Below are 19,166 nucleotides of genomic sequence, written 5' to 3'. Positions count from 1 at the left end.
TCGAACACTTGTTTTCTGTTCCTACTTGAATCACGAAACCATTACCTTAACTCATTGTTGATGCTGCAGTATTTTATGATTTCTGTTCTAATCGAAAAATCACACAAAGCATTACCTTTCACCACCACAAACACCCTCCTTGATCAACACCTTTACGATCATCTTGGAACGTCATCATCATTGAAGACCACAACACCACGATTCAACCTGTAACCATCATTAGTACAGCCTAATTAAAAATTTCTGCTGCGTTTTTGATTCTGTGGAACAGCGAGTTAAATAAACCAACGATATATATATATATATATATATATATATATATATATATATATATATATATATATATATATATTTTGCTTTGTTTCTAAATGCAACAAATACAAAATGATTGATATATAATGATGAGGAAATATGGTGGATACAGCTGTGTTATTATTCGTTGCAGCTTGTGTGTTCATTTCTAATTATGATACCATCACGATCCCACTCTAGCCCCACGAATTCACTTTTAGGATATGAGTTGTTAAAGCTATAAGGCTCGAATTATTATTGGGATTATTATTGATTAGTTTAATTGCTGTTGGGCCATGATGATAGTATGTTGGGGCCTGGTGTCGTTTCTTTTTGGTCGAAGAGGTTGGAACTCGTTCGTTAATAGCTGCTTTACAGCAATGTTTATATTATTTTTTTTAAACTAGATACATAAAAAGGAAGGGTGATGATATGATACTAAGATGATGAAGGCATATTGATAATGATAATGATACGGTTATGATGATCATCATGATTATTATGATGATGGTTAAGATAGACGTAAGATGATGATTGTGATGTTAAGATACGAAGTTGTAAAGATGGAGTTATAGAGATGATGACAATAATAGATAATGATGATGTTGAGAAGATGGTAATGAACGAAATTGTTGACAAACGAATACTGTGTTCTTTGAATTTGTTTTCCTCTTTTCTCCTGGCGAACTCATAATTAGATTAGGGTATATATATTGGGCTACTGGTTCACTGTAATTGGGTTGCTACAATTCAGTTTAAAATTGGGCCGAAATTGAACTTGGGCCGAAATCAATCTCAAAATCCTGTTGGGCCAAGAATTACGGCCTATATAGATTTAGTTTAGGGTATTAAACAGAAAAACTGAGATAGCGGATTGGTTAAGGGGTGTTTTGGTTAAGCGAGAGGTTGTGGGTTCGAGTCCGGGCAATGCCATTTCATTCTTTTTGAAGGCTATTTTATGTGAGGTAGTAATTTTATTGTCTTATTATTATTATTATTATTATTATTATTATTATTATTATTATTATTATTATTATTATTATTATTATTATTATTATTATTATTATTATATTATTATTATTGTTAATTATTAAGAATGTTATGATTATTATTATTAGTATCAAGTATTATTATTTCGTATTATTATAATCATTATTATTATTATTATTATTATTATTATTATTATTATTATTATTATTATTATTATTATTATAACTAGTATTAGAGTAAGAGTTATTAGTAATATGATTAGGATTATTGATATTAGTAAAACTATTAGTAGTATCATTATTATTAAACTTATCTTTTCATAAAATTTCTAGTGTTACTAAAAGTATCATTATTATTATTAGTAAAATTATTATTTTTATAGTTATTATTATTAGTGTTCATTATTATTAAAATTAACATTTTAATTAAAAGTATCATTTTTACTAAAGTTACCATCTTTATTATTAATACTAAAAGTATAAATTTTAACTCTATTATCATTATTATTACTTTTATCATTACTAATATTATTTTAGTATTATTGTAATATAAATATATACAAAAATATATTTGATACACATTACATAACAAAATTTATATTTTTTATTTATTTTAAATACATAAAAATGAATATATGAAAACATATAGGTTATTAACATAAAAATGATATAAATTTGTTCGATTACAGTATGGGTGTTAATATATACATAAATATATAGGTTTGTGAATCCGAGGTCAACCCTACACTTGTTAAATGACATCATATGTATTTTTACTTCAAAATACATTATGGTGAGTTCATTTGCTCCCTTTTACTCTTTATATTTTTGGGCTGAGAATACATGCACTGTTTTAAAGACTGTTATACAATATTTATATGCGTGAGTTCATTTGCTCCCTTTTACTCTTTACATTTTTGGAACTGAGAATACATGCGCTGTTTTACAACTGTTTTATTAAATGCTGTTGAAATATATTTTGAACTGCGAATACATGAAATGCTTTTATAAATGTTTGACGAGATAGACACAAGCAAAACATTCCTCGAATGAATTATTATGCAGACAGAAGTTCTGTGGATTATTGTTGAATTATGTGGATATGATAATTGCCACCATTGAATTATGTGGACATGATAATTGCCACCATTGAATTATGTGGACATGATAATTGCCACCATTGAATTATGTGGACATGATAATTGCCACCAATTGATATGAATGTTATGTATCGAGAGAATGATTTTATACACAGGTTATGTGTATGTTATTTTGTGCACAAGATATGTGTACGGTTACTAAGATTATGAAAAATGGTTTCATACACGAGAAAGGTGTACTGTATTTAAAAGATATCGCATGTGCATTACAGGTGGGTATAGGATTCGGGCCCATTTGTACCATGCAGGATTTAAATCTTGTGGTTTATCAAAATGATGAATTTTATTGTTTTATGATAAACTTATGAACTCACCAACCTTTTGGTTGACACTTGAAAGCATGTTTATTCTCAGGTATAAAAGAAACATTCCGCTGTGCATTTGCTCATTTTAAAGATAGTATTTGGAGTCGATCATCGCAATGGAACCAGTTGTTGGTGACTTCGTCCAGATGGATTAGGACGGGTCCTTTCAATTGGTATCAGAGCGGTGGTCTTAGCGAATCAGGTCTTGCATTAGTGTGTCTAACTGATAGTCGTTAGGATGCATTAGTGAGTCTGGACTTCGACCGTGTCTGCATATCAAAAGTTTTGCTTATCATTTCTAGTCGGAAATGATCTACTTATCATCCTTAGGAAATTACTTGCTTATCATTCTTAGTCTAGACACATCTTACTGCAATGATTGCATGAATAGTGTATAGACAAAATTCGTATCTTAGCGTATCTACTAATTCATATCTTAGCATATCTATTACTATAACTTTACCTGACAACTTCCGTAGATTCCTCCGTAACTTATGGGATTTTAGTATTATATATGCATATGTAAATTATGTATTGAAGAGTACTAATCTACATCCTATAATCTAATTCTTATCGAAAATCCTTCATCTGATTGTACGAGATGAATTCCTCAACCAGTTCGAGTTCCTCAGATTTCGATAGCTATTCCGATAGTTATTCCGACAGCTATTCCGACATGGATATTCACCTAAGCTCCGAAAGCAGTATAACCAGAATGAATCAACCAATCATCCACCCCCAATTTATCTGATGGGTTCGTAGTCGACTTAATCAATGGAGACGCGAAGAAGGCGATCCCTTCCACCAATTGAATTCACCGATTGGCGAAGAACCTGAAGCACTTACTGGCTAACCTATCTGAAACACCATTTTCACCCTCATTTCCCGAATATCTCGCCACAACTATATCATAACTAAGATTCTAAACTTTATTCATCCGCTCGTTCCGACCGACAATCATCCAGAAATAATAGAAGGAGTTAGCGAACTTCGCGCTCGAGTAATCAATTTGGAGAATATGGTGCAAAATCTACCAGCTTCAGCAACATCACCGGCACCAGTACCATCAACAATCCATGCCTCAACATCTCATTCTGTACCTCGAGTATAATCATCGTTCTACATGACGTTCTACATTATTTATCTTCGTTCGACATGGCAATTATGTAATCTCTAATATTTTAGAGATTATATATTCTTGTTTTAACGATAAATCAAATGAGTTTAATATTATATTAACTCATTAAATCCATGATTATATCTGAAGAAAATATATATGTATATATGTTTTCATAAAGATTGTAATTAAAAATTCTTTTGTACAAACTGTTAATGGTGAAGATATTTTAACGGGTAGGTAATACCCGAGGAATATTTAGATTTCACATTAATAAAGTTACACTGTATATTCTCCGAATCTGATTCAACAGTCATTTACGATCCTACTTACATCCATCGATATACGTATCCGTTCACCACAGAATAACCATTTTCATTCAATTTCATATTTGGATTTTGACCTATCAGAATTCTACAAGTGGCATAAGGAAGAAAATATTGGACAAAATAAAATTTGTTAGAAACAAACAAATTAACTATGATAAATTTTGTTAAGAATCCACGCTAACAAAATCATAGCTAGCTGTTCCTAGCTAACTGTTAATTCCTTGTTGTACATTTAATTATCGCAATTTATTTTATCGCAATTTAATTCTCGCAATTTTAATTATTGTCATTTACATTCTGTTATTTATTTTACGCACTTTATTTATCGTCATTTAATTTCTATTATTTATTTTACGCACTTTAAATATCGGGACACGTATATAAGGTTTTGACATATCATATCGACGCATCTATATATATTATTTGGAATAACCATAGACACTCTATATGCAGTAATGCTGGAGTTAGCTACACAGGGTTGAGGTTGATTCTACAATAATATATATAGTTTGAGTTGTGATCGAGTCTGAGACATGTACACGAGTCACGATACGTATTAATTAATTCGAATATTATATATTAAACTATATATGAATTATTGGACTATTACTGTGGACTATCGACTGTGGACTTAGAACATTGGACAATTAAAATAAATTAAAATATTGATTATAACATATGAAACTAAATATTTCTTCAAGTTTGCCACTTGATTTCATCTTAAACGTCATTTGTATCTTGACGATTACAATCTGCGTTCAAACCTTTCATGATTCTTGAAAATACCTCAATCGAGAGGATGAACCAACCGCACTTCATCTATGGAAGAAAAGAGTGAGGCATATAGCTATGCACCTGAAAAATTCTCGAAACCTGAGTAAACGTTTAACGTATATCTGTGCTAGCTCCTTTGGCGTTATTATTACCGAAATTAACCTTGCAACTCCTTTTCGAGATAGCTAATTTTGTCACAGGTCCAGCAAATCAACTTCGACTTTTCGTTTGAAACAACCTTATTATAATCTTGATTTATATGCGTATTTTTTTGTTGTTACCGGGGAACCTTTTATATTTCACCATATTACCAACAGATGTACCAGCAACCTCGTTGCTCCTTGGCTTAAATCTCCCCGACAAATCACTATACTTATCTATTGAAGTCTCATCATGTACTCATCCGCACCTTGTAACAAGAATTGCCATACCAATTACCGGGAATCAGCAAATCTGTATTATGAGTCTCACAACGTTTCCATATCAACAGTTATATGTATCCATATAACATTTACCTCTTAGAACTATAACCTTTCATTTTGAAATTGTGAAAAGCACTCAGTCTGCAAAGCAATACTCTGAATGTTGAAAAAGTTGAATGAAGCAGCAGAAATCGTAGACAACCGTAAACGACCTTAATCATCGGAAGTATGATGATAAAGAATAGTATGTTGGAAAAGCTCAGAAAAGTTAGAACTAAAAAACAGATTGAGCTAACCACAAAGGAGACCAAGGACAAATACAAGGACCATACCCTATATTCAAAGAATCCAAGTAATTTTAGATCCGTTGAAATCTTTAGAGAATACCTTGCTCCGAAGTCATGTTAAAAATCTTGCGGAAATTTTTTTTTCATCAACCTTCGAACTTAGAAATTCCAAAATATCATCATAAATATCTTCGATATTTCTGAGGATATTTTCATAAATATTCTTTTCCGAAATTATCTACCTCTTCGTGTTTTCTGTATTCCATTATATTGAAAACTTTTGTAAAATCTAAGTATAAATTATGAATGTATTGTGGAGAAGTGTTGGGAATTGAAGCATGAGTTAGTATAATATAATGGCGCTTGGCCAACGTGATTATATTACAATAAATCATGCTGAGTTTCTAATGAAACGTGATGATGGTTCACAGTAGATCATACCATCATCATGTGTCATATTACATAACTCTTTCATTGTGCTTAACCTCTGAACATATCAAGAAAATATATTCTTGATAGTTCTATTCTCAGTGAATCTGGTAATTTGACAATTCAAATCGTGCTATTACGTTCTTTCTTGATTAGAACATTAAGTTCATTCGAAACTCTATACTTACGAATTCTGGACCGTTACTCGCTTTACTAGAGGCCGAGAAGAGAAGAAAAAGGTAAAGAACTCCGAAACATAAGGGAAAATATAAAGCCCAATAACAACACGGAGATTACAAACCGTGGATATTAATACGAATAGCAATATAAAGACACGGTATAATTAAGAATAGTATCACCTCAAGGTAATAGTAGAAGTAAGCAGATTTAAAATTTTTCTGGTGGAAGATTAAAAAGAAGAATGACAGAAATGATAATTAGAAAAATATCAAGGATTAGAACGGGATTAAGCATTTTCACAATCTTTTGAATTTGAGAATTGAGTATAGGAATGGTGAGAATAATGGAACAGAAGAGTTAAATTTATAATGGAAGTATCAGACAGAGTAATCGAGGCAGATCATCGTATTTATTTATAGAGATCTTAATTTCTTTATTCGCCGAAGAATCAAATCTTATAGATCTCGAAGATTTTTCTTTTAAATCCCTTGAATTCCGGAATTCAATCGACACGACGTTAAAAGTTAAGACGAACCTTATTTTCTAAATTCAATCAAGACAATGTCAAAAGTTAAGACGCACCTTATTTTCTAAAACCAACCGTGACTACGTCACCAGTTAAGACGAATTCCTATTCCTCATTTCACTCTGTTATAATAGCTTCAACCATACGTTTCGAATAAATGAATTGTTTATTCCATATTACTTACTGATGATAAAACTTTATTCATCAGCTCATATTGTCATGAAAACATTTTTATTGTTAACCATGACCACTACACTCAAATTTCGAGACGAAATTTCTTTAACGGGTAGGTACTGTGACGACCCGGGAATTTCCGACCAAATTTAAACTTAATCTTTATATAATCTCCGACACGATAAGCAAAGTCTGTAATATTGAAGTCTCAAAAAACTTTGAACTGTGTTCATGTATACATTTGATCTCTGACAAATCCTGACGATTCACGAACCTATAAACGCAATATGGAAGTTTACATGTAATTAACTATACATATACATAATTAGATATTGTTTAATACTCATTATTATATAAAATATATTATATAATTATATTACATAATTGATAATATGTAATACTAATATATTAAGTATAATTGTTACAATAATATTATTACTTTCTTTATTATTACAATATATATCCAAATTAATAATATTATGATATAAATATGAACTTTTATTATCATTTTTATTATTATTATTATCATTATCCCTATTATTATTAGTGTAATAACTTTAGTTTTATCAATATTATTACTACTATTATTAATATCATTATTAAATATTAACATTATCATTATTAATAATTATTAATAATAATATTATTATTATTATTATTATTATTATTATTTATCATTAATATTAATGGAATTATTATTATTAATATTTATTTATTTAAACACGAATTAAAAGAGTGAATCACTTGCAGATCCTTTACGACTGTATTTGATTGGTACTTTGGACTCTAATCTGATTACTACTCGAATTCCATCTGTAAGAAAACAAATTCTGTTTAGAGTCCACATCAAACTTTATTTTTATCTTTATTGATTTATTTCGTACGATTAAAATCCTTATCCAACTATAGGAAATTTCTTCTCTGTTCAGGATAGTACAAATCACTGTTCAGGATAGTACAAATCACGACCTTAATGACAGTAAATCTGTTAGTTGTTGCAATCAGACTTTTATTTTTGTTTTTCTTGTTTGTTCGTTCTTCTGCTGGATTCCTTGTGTCGATCCATCAATCTACCATAAAGTAATAGATGTGCTCAATAATATGGATTAACTCATTCGTTTTCTTCACCCTCCATATCCATTACAACACCACTCTCGTCACCTTTTCCAAGCTCCTGCTTATGTTTCTTGATTCATTTGAGTAACACCATAATAACCACAATCACTGCAACTACCTATATTTCTATTACTTTCCAGCTAATCGAACACTTGTTTTCTGTTCCTACTTGAATCACGAAACCATTACCTTAACTCATTGTTGTTGCTGTAGTATTTTATGATTTCTGTTCTAATCAAAAAATCACACAAAGCATTACCTTTCACCACCACAAACACCCTCCTTGATCACCACCTTTACGATCATCTTCGAACGTCATCATTATTGAAGACCACAACACCACGATTCAACCTGTAACCATCATTAGTACAGCCTAATTAAAAATTTCTGCTGCGTTTTTGATTCTGTGGAACAGCGAGTTAAATAAACCAACGATATATATATATATATATATATATATATATATATATATATATATATATATATATATATATTGTGTTTGCTTTGTTTCTAAATGCAACAAATACAAAATGATTGATATATAATGATGAGGAAATATGGTGGATACAGCTGTGTTATTATTCGTTGCAGCTTGTGTGTCCATTTCTAATTATGATAACATCACGATCCTACTCTAGCCCCACGAATTCACTTTTAGGATATGAGTTGTTAAAGCTATAAGGCTCGAATTATTATTGGGATTATTATGGATTAGTTTAATTGCTGTTGGGCCATGATGATAGTATGTTGGGGCCTGGTGTCGTTTCTTTTTGGTCGAAGAGGTTGGAACTCGTTCGTTAATAGCTGCTTTACAGCAACGTTTATATATATATATATATATATATATATATATATATATATATATATATATATATATATATATATATATATATATATATATATATATATATATATTTTAAACTAGATACATAAAAAGGAAGGGTGATGATATGATACTAAGATGATGAAGGCATATTGATAATGATAATGATACGGTTATGATGATCATCATGATTATTATGATGATGGTTAAGATAGACGTAAGATGATGATTGTGATATTAAGATACGAAGTTGAAAAGATGGAGTTATAGAGATGATGACAATAATAGATAATGATGATGTTGAGAAGATGGTAATGAACGAAATTGTTGACAAACGAAGACTGTGTTCTTTCAATTTATTTTCCTCTTTTCTCCTGGCGAACTCATAATTAGATTAGGGTATATATATTGGGATACTGGTTCACTGTAATTGGGTTGCTACAATTCAGTTTAAAATTGGGCCGAAATTGAACTTGGGCCGAAATCAATCTCAAAATCCTGTTGGGCCAAGAATTACGGCCTATATTGAAATGTCCCGTTCTTATTAATTAAAAACGTTCCATATTAATTGATTTCGTTGCGAGGTTTTGACCTCTATATGAGACGTTTTTCAAAGACTGCATTCATTTTTAAAATAAACCATAACCTTTATTTCATAAATAAAGGTTTAAAAAGCTTTACGTAGATTATTAAATAATGATAATCTAAAATATCCTGTTTACACACGACCATTACATAATGGTTTACAATACAAATATGTTACATCGAAATCAGTTTCTTGAATGCAGTTTTTACACAATATCATACAAACATGGACTCCAAATCTTGTCCTTATTTTAGTATGCAACAGCGGAAGCTCTTAGTATTCACCTGAGAATAAACATGCTTTAAACGTCAACAAAAATGTTGGTGAGTTATAGGTTTAACCTATATGTATCAAATCGTAACAATAGACCACAAGATTTCATATTTCAATACACATCCCATACATAGAGATAAAAATCATTCATATGGTGAACACCTGGTAACCGACATTAACAAGATGCATATATATAAGAATATCCCCATCATTCCGGGACACCCATCGGATATGATATAAATTTCTAAGTACTAAAGCATCCGGTACTTTGGATGGGGTTTGTTAGGCCCAATAGATCTATCTTTAGGATTCGCGTCAATTAGGGTGCTTGTTCCTTAATTCTTAGATTACCAGACTTAATAAAAAGGGGCATATTCGATTTCGATAATTCAACCATAGAATGTAGTTTCACGTACTTGTGTCTATTTTGTAAATCATTTATAAAACCTGCATGTATTCTCATCCCAAAAATATTAGATTTTAAAAGTGGGACTATAACTCACTTTCACAGATTTTTACTTCGTCGGGAAGTAAGACTTGGCCACTGGTTGATTCACGAACCTATAACAATATATACAAATATATCAAAGTATGTTTAAAATATATTTACAACACTTTTAATATATTTTGATGTTTTAAGTTTATTAAGTCAGTTGTCCTCGTTAGTAACCTACAACTAGTTGTCCACAGTTAGATGTACAGAAATAAATCGATAAATATTATCTTGAATCAATCCACGACCCAGTGTATACGTATCTCAGTATTGATCACAACTCAAACTATATATATTTTGGAATCAACCTCAACCCTGTATAGCTAACTCCAACATTCACATATAGAGTGTCTATGGTTGTTCCGAAATATATATAGATGTGTCGACATGATAGGTCGAAACATTGTATACGTGTCTATGGTATCTCAAGATTACATAATATACAATACAAGTTGATTAAGTTATGGTTGGAATAGATTTGTTACCAATTTTCACGTAGCTAAAATGAGAAAAATTATCCAATCTTGTTTTACCCATAACTTCTTCATTTTAAATCCGTTTTGAGTGAATCAAATTGCTATGGTTTCATATTGAACTCTATTTTATGAATCTAAACAGAAAAAGTATAGGTTTATAGTCGGAAAAATAAGTTACAAGTCGTATTTGTAAAGGTAGTCATTTCAGTCGAAAGAACGACGTCTAGATGACCATTTTAGAAAACATACTTCCACTTTGAGTTTAACCATAATTTTTGGATATAGTTTCATGTTCATAATAAAAATAATTTTCTCAGAATAACAACTTTTAAATCAAAGTTTATCATAGTTTTTAATTAACTAACCCAAAACAGCCCGCGGTGTTACTACGACGGCGTAAATCTGGTTTTACGGTGTTTTTCGTGTTTCCAGGTTTTAAATCATTAAGTTAGCATATCATATAGATATAGAACATGTGTGTAGTTAATTTTAAAAGTCAAGTTATAAGGATTAACTTTTGTTTGCGAACAAGTTTAGAATTAACTAAACTATGTTCTAGTGATTACGAGTTTAAACCTTCGAATAAGATAGTTTTATATATATGAATCGAATGATGTTATGAACATCATTACTACCTCAAGTTTAGTAGGTAAACCTACTGGAAATGACAAGAAATGATCTAGCTTCAAAGGATCTTGGATGGCTTGAAAGTTCTTGAAGTAGGATCATGACACAAAAACAAGTTCAAGTAAGATTTTTACTCGAATTAAGATAGTTTATAGTTAAAGAAATTGAATCAAAGTTTGAATATGAATATTACCTTGAATAAGAAAGATAACCTACTGTATATAACAAAGGTTTCTTGATCTTAGATGATTACTTGGAATGGATTAGAAAGCTTGGAAGTAAATTAGTAAACTTGAAGGGATTTTTGAAGTGTTCTTGAAGTGTTCTTCCTATGATGATTATAGCTTGATTCTTGAAGTGATTTTTGATGAAGATGATGATTAACTACTGGAAAAATACGTTCATAATAGTGTGTGTGTGTTGAGAGAGAATTAGAAAGAGAATTGGAAGTGAAATGGAGTGAATGATTGATGTCAAAGCTAAGGGATACGAAATAGTTTATATTTTACTAGGAAAAACTATTAATTACGATACATTTTTACACAAGATATTTATTTATTTAGAGAACGGATATACTTAAACCTTGCTACAACACTTATAGGCAGTGTACCTAATCGTACAGTAGTGTAGTTTTTAGTAAGTCCGGTTCGTTCCACAGGGAATCTTTTTTAAACAAAGCTCAACGCTATATTAGTTTACTTTTATAAAAATACAAACATATATATAAGTAATATTATTATTATAAAAGAGGGGTTTTTTACCGTTTAATGACCGGTTTGTCGATTTTAAATCTTTAGTCGCAGTTAAAACCTAATGTAAAATATTAAATAAATAAAAGACTTAAATTAAAACGTAAAGTAAATAACGATAATGAAATTGCGAATAATAAAAGTGCGATAAAATAAACTTGCGATAATTAAAAAGTACGATAATTAAAAGTGCGATTAAATAACAATAAATAAAAGTGCGATAATTAGAAGTGCAATTAAATATAAAATAAAGGAAATTAAATATGAAATAAAAGAATTATGCTTATTTAAACTTCCGTAATCATGATGTTTGACGTGTTGATTTTTGTTTTATGCCCATGGGTTAATTGTCCTTTGTCCTGGATTATTTAATATGTCCGTCTGGTTTTTGTCCATAACAGTCCATCAGTCATAAATATAAAATGTGAGTGCCCTCGTCAAATTATCCTTATACCCGAAGTTAAATATTCCAACTAATTGGGGATTCAAATTGTAACAAGGTTTTAATACTTTGTTTAATGAATACACCAGGTTATCGACTGCGTGTAAACCAAGGTTTTACTACTTTGTTAACAATTACACCAATTACCCTTGAATGTAATTTCACCCCTGTTTTAATTATTCTAGTGGCTATTAATCCATTCCTGTGTCCGGTTAAATGAACGATTATTCGTACATATAAATACCCCGCCCATCGTGTCCGATTGAGTGTATATGGTAATTTATAGGGACGCCCAATTGTAAATCTTTATATTAACATTAACAAACTATCATTTAGTTAAACAAATATAAAGCCCATTAATAGCTCATAGTCTAATTTCCACAAGTGTCGTTCTTTTGTCCAAACCCCAATTATGGTACAAAGCCCAATTACCCAATTTTAGTAATTAGCCCAACATCATGATTACTTCGTTTTAAATAAGCATAATAATAACTTAGCTACGAGACATTAATGTAAAAAGGTTGAACATAACTTACAATGATTAAAAATAGCGTAGCGTTACACGGACAGAATTTCGACTTACACCCTTACAACATTCGCTAACATACCCTTATTATTAGAATTATAATTAAAATTAAAATATAAATTATAAATATAAATATAAATATATCGTATGAATTGAGAGAGAGATATATATTTTTGGTGAATTTTTACGATCAGAATGCGCGAGCTTTATAGGGATTTTTGACTTTTGGGGCTCCGCGACTCGCGGCATTTTTGCCTTCAAACTCCGCGAGTCGCGGAGAATGAAATTACAGCTCAGTCCCTTTGGAGTCTTTCTTGCCGACGGTTTTTGTAAGAATCCGAAACTAATCCTCCCGGACGACGTCTTCAACAGTTGGTCCCATTGCGATGATCGACTCCAAGTAATGTCCTTAAAATGAGCAAATGCACAGCGGAAGACTTAATTCGTACCTGAGAATAACATGCTTTAAAAAGTCAACATAAAGTTGGTGAGATATATAGGTTTGATGCTAGCAGCGTTATAACTATGGACCACAAGATCTCATATATAAAAATATAATACACTCGCAAGTGTATAAAATCATTCTGCTTATGTTGAGGCCTCAGTAACCAACCTTAACAATAATATAATAAGTCATCTTCGCAAAGATAGATATGTACACTCGCAAGTGTATAAATAATCCTCGAAGTACTAAACATCCGCCCACTAGTTCTTATGTCTAGTGCAGCCTACTGGATGGGGGTGTTAAACCCGATAGATCTATCTTTAGGATTCGCGCTTACATGCTATTATAACATATAACTAAATTACCTAGCACATCAATCTGCAGAATATCATTTTTAATCACTTGTGTCCATAACGTAAATCATTTATAAAAACAGCGCATGTATTCTCAGCCCAAAAATATTTAAAGTTTAAAAGGGACTATATACTCACCTAATGTATTTTGTAGTAAAAATACATATAACCTCGTTGATCAAGTATAAGGTTGGCCTCGGATTCACGAACCTTTGAAATCTCAAAAAAAATAACAAAATGCCCAAGCCCGGGATCGAACTTGAGACCTCTTGCTTAACACACAACAATCTAAACCACTCATCCATTCCTTTTTATCTAACAATATCCCATACGAAAATTGTTTTAACCCGTAAGTCCGGTTCTATGTCTTCCTTGCCCTCGACCCAACTTCCTTTTCGGCCCAACTGAGTTAAAACCTCGGCCCAACTATATTTCGGTCCAACAGTGGCTCATGGCCCAACAGTGGCTCTCGGCCCAAAAGAAAGTCTCAAGAAAAATACGGCTATATGCATTCTGTGTTTCGTTTCCTTGATTTTATGCAAAAGTGGACCACTAATAGCTGTAAAGTTCATCATCACTTATCATCTAATCCACCTAATTACTTTATAATTACTTTATGAAAGGAACCCAAACATTTCTTTTTTCTTTTTTTTTATTCGGTAGACCAAAGTCTTTATCAATCCATGTACACTTTCCTTATCTTTTCCCTAATCCAGTATCTTTATCATCGTTACAATTGTTAATAAAAAGGCAGTTGTAGAAACAGTTGCTGTAACAGTAGAGACAGAAGAAGAATTGCAATAAACCGAGAATTTCATGAGAGGTTTCTGGATGGTTGAACAATGGGGTGGTTTCGATAGATGAAGCTGTGGGGAGGTTCAAACGGGGAGGATGGTGTTTGATGATTTGTCGTTCGGTTTTTATGAGAGAGAGAAGAAAGAGAGTAGCGATGTGGTAAGGGTGTCGGTGGTTTGAGGTGGTGGTTTAATAATCGGATGAACTGGAAAATCAATAAAGGTTCGTTGGTTTGAGGTTGATCGAACGTAACAGTAGAAACAAGAGAACGAAGGCAAACAATTCATGTGAGTTTCTGTTTGATGATTTCGAATGACGGGAACATTAACAACGAGTAGCTGCAGTAGGTTTTTGAATTACAAAACAAGTGTTTTATGATGGTTGAGTGAGTGATGATGATGATAGTTTAGATTCGTAACAGAAACAGTAGGAATTTCCTGGATGTTCTTTGAGTTGGGTTGGGTATTTCACAGCTGCAAAACGGATGGGTTTAGTGGTGGTTGTGGTAGTATTTGAATGGAAACAGAATAATAGCAGTTGTAGTATCGATGGTTGGTGTATTGGTGTTTCAAAGGTGGTGGAAGATAGTTCAAGGAATTGAAGATGGTGATCTAGTGGGTTTGTTAGTGGATTAAAGTGCCCGATCATAGCCAGAAAACAGAAGTAGATAGTAGCATTTAGTTGATTGAGTACATAAATGAATGGTGATTTGTTATTTAGCTTAAATGGAGAAAAATACACGAAACTGAGGTGGTTGTCTTTGTTGCAGAACACGGTTGTGATGATAGTTGGTGAGATTGATGATGGTAGTGATATGGGTGGTACATGTTTTGTAAAGGGGTGGCGTTTATCAAATAAGGAGAAGAAGAAGGGAGAGTGTGCAGATGAGGGAGAGTGTGAAGATGTACATTATATATCTATAATCTGTTAATGATAATGAAAAAAATATCAAGTACAGTGTATTCCAAATAATAATCTTTAAACAATGTTGAATCACGGATTCAATTGATACAAAAAAAAAAAAAATATATATATATATATATATATATAATATTATTAATATTAATAATAATATAATAATCAAATTTGAAATTAAAATAACTTTTGCAGTAAAATCATCCGTTGACATAAAATTTAGGATATTAATTCCTGGTCCGTTGCTAATCAGTGGTGGATAAAAAGTACTCAGAAAATCTCACACTTTTACAATAAATATAGATATTTATTTTAGTCATTAAGCTATAAAAATTTGGTAATTAATTAGTTACAATCATTTAATATTAATATTTAATATACATTAAATATTCATATAGATTCATTTAATTATATCGTTTTTCATTTTACATTTTAAGTTCTAACGATTAAATGGTATTTCAATATTTTCAGTTATTATATACATATCTATATATTTACTTATACACACTTGTTCGTGAATCGTCGGAAATTAGTCAAAGGGTAATTGATCACCTAAATATAGATTTCAAACTTTTCTAGACTCCACATTACAGATTTTTCTTATCGTGGCGGAACCATATAAAGATTATAGTTTAAATTTGGTCGGAAATTTCCGGGTCGTTACAGTACCCACCCGTTAAAGAAATTTCGTCCCCGAAATTTGGTAGAGGTTGTCATAAATAACAATAGGAATGTTTTCATGATGAATATGAGGTAATAATAGAGTTTTATCATTATTGGAAGATATGGATAAAACGATTCGATCATGTGAAGCGCACGAGTGAAGCTATCACAAAAGAGTGATATGAGTAAATATGGAATTGTTTTTAACCGATGACGTGATTAGGATTGATTTTCGGATTTTAAGGGATTCAAAGAAAATCTTACATAACAAGATTTGGTTCTTCAGCGATCAGAATCTTCTTTGATTTAATATGGAAATCTGTTTTGGTTTCTCTGTCGGATATTTCTCTATAAATCCACCCTTCATTTTCCTTATTTTTCGCAACTCACATCTTTTACTTTTTCTCCTTAATTTATACCTTAAAGTATTCCTTGAAATGCTCCATCCCATTCTAATTCTTGTTATACTTCTAATTTTCACATCTGTCATTCTCCTTTTTCATCTACCTCCAGAAGAATCTATTTCCTTCTACTATACTCTTGTGTTTATAGTGTTTCTAGTTCTCCCGTGTCTCTATATTGCTATCTGCATCGATATACACGGTTTGTAGATCCTGGGTGGTTGTTGAGTTTTATATTTTCCCCTATTTTTCGGAGCCTCATGCTTTTGTTTTCTCTTCCCGACTTCGAGTCAAGCGAGTAATGGTCCGGAATTTGTAGGTATGAAATTCGGAATGAATATAGCTAATGTTCTTAGAAAGAAATGGTAATGGCACAATTTTAATTTGTCAAATTACCAGAATGTCCAGGAAGATAGAACTTATCAAGATGATATGTTCCTAATACGTTTCGGAATTGGATAGAATGTAAGAGCCGTGTAACATGGCTCATGATGACGGTACTGGGAATCATCATGCTTCATTAGAAACTCAACATGACTTATTGTAATATAATGAAGTTGATCAAGTTTCATTATATTATACTAATTCATGCATCAGTTCCCAACACTACTTCAAAACATTCATATTTTAACTTCAGAGGTTTTAGAATTTAGAAACTAACACAGTTTCTTTTATGTTGTAACACAGATATTACGGGGAGATAAATATCTTCAGAAATATTGAGGATATTTATAATGAAAGGCACGATGATATCGTAAATTTTCTATCATTGATGGATAACGAGGAAAATTTGTCTACGAAGGTTTAGAATGAGAGGTAAGGTGTTTTCTAATAATTTCAACAGGTACGGAATCATTTGGATCCTTTGAAGTCGGGTTTAGTTTCTCGATTTGTCAACTTTATCGTCAAACTTTTGACTGTTAAAGTCGTTTACAGTTTTTGCTGCTTCATCAGCATTTCAAAAGTTATTTATCGTTCAAGATGTTTTCCAGAACTTCACATTTGGAGTATGAAATTCTTAGGGATAGACATTGTAGGTATAACTGGAGAAGTTCTGCGAGAATTTCAAAATACTAATTGCGGATTTTGCCGAAGAGATGACGAGCTGTTGGTATATCTGCTGATGATGTCGTGGGATAAAAGGTTCTCCGGTAACGATGGCGAAAGGACAAGGTATAAATATTGAGGTTATAATAAGAGTGGTCTCACTGAGAAGTCGAAGTGGAGCTGTGACAAAATTAGTTTCTTGAAAAGGAATCGTATGGTTGTTTTTGGCTAATGAATGATAAAGAATTCAACGCGGATATGTTTTAACTATAACTTCAGTTTCGAAAGTTTTTCATGTGCATAAGTGTATGCATAAATCTTTCTTCCGTAGACGAGGTGCGGCTGGTTCAACTTCTCGATCGAGACGTTTTCAAGAATCATGAAAAGTTGTGAATGCGAATTGTAATTGTCGAGGTACAAAGGAGGTTTAAGATGAAATCAAGTGGCAAACTTGAAGATTAGTTTAGTTTCATATGTTATAATCAACATTTTAACCCATTTTAATTGTCCAAAATTAGCAGTCTAATAGTCTGATTGTCCAATGGTTCAATAGATTCATATATAAATTAGATATATATAATATTCGAATTACTTAATACGTATCGTGACCCGTGTACCGGTCTCGGTGTCGATCACAACTCAAAGTATATATATATTTTGGAATCAACTCCGACCCTGTATAGCCAACTCCCACCTTCACATATAGAGTGTCTACGGTTGTTCCGAAATATATATATAGATGGGTCAATATGATAGGTCGAAACCTTGTATACGTGTCCCGTTATTTAATGTGCGGAAATTAAATAACAATAAATAAAATTGCGAGAATGTAAATTGCGATAAATTAAATGTTAATCAGTTAGCTGGGAACAGTTAGCCGGAACAGTTAGCGTGGAATCCTTAACAGATTTTAATTAATTAATTCGTGTGTTTCTAGCAATTTTTAATTTGTCCAATATTTCTTCTTTATGCCACTTGTTGGATTCGGGTAGGTAAAATCCAAATATGAAATTTAAATGGAAATGATTAATCTGGAATGAACGGATACGTATATCGGTGATTGTAAGTAGGATAGCATATGACCGTTGAATCAGATTCGAAAAATGTACAGTGTAACTTATTAATGTGAAATCCAAATATTCCTCGGGTACTACCCACCCGTTAAAATATTTTCATCATTAACAGTTTGTACGAGAGAATTCTTAATTACGATATTTATGAAAATATACTTGCATATATATTTTCATCGGATGTAATCTTGGATTTAATGAGTCAATAAGATATTAAACTCATTTGTTTTATCGTTAATACTGAATTACATGATCTCTAAAACATTAGAGATTTCATAATCACCATGTCGAACGAAGATATATGAGGTAGAACGTTACGTAAAGCGAAGGTAATCGATGTAGAACGATATGTAGCACGAAGATCATATTCGAAGTACAGATGT

This window comes from Rutidosis leptorrhynchoides, chromosome 7, assembly GCF_046630445.1.
Source record: "Rutidosis leptorrhynchoides isolate AG116_Rl617_1_P2 chromosome 7, CSIRO_AGI_Rlap_v1, whole genome shotgun sequence".
In the NCBI taxonomy this organism is placed as follows: domain Eukaryota; kingdom Viridiplantae; phylum Streptophyta; class Magnoliopsida; order Asterales; family Asteraceae; genus Rutidosis; species Rutidosis leptorrhynchoides.
Note: the sequence above shows the minus strand (reverse complement) of the source record.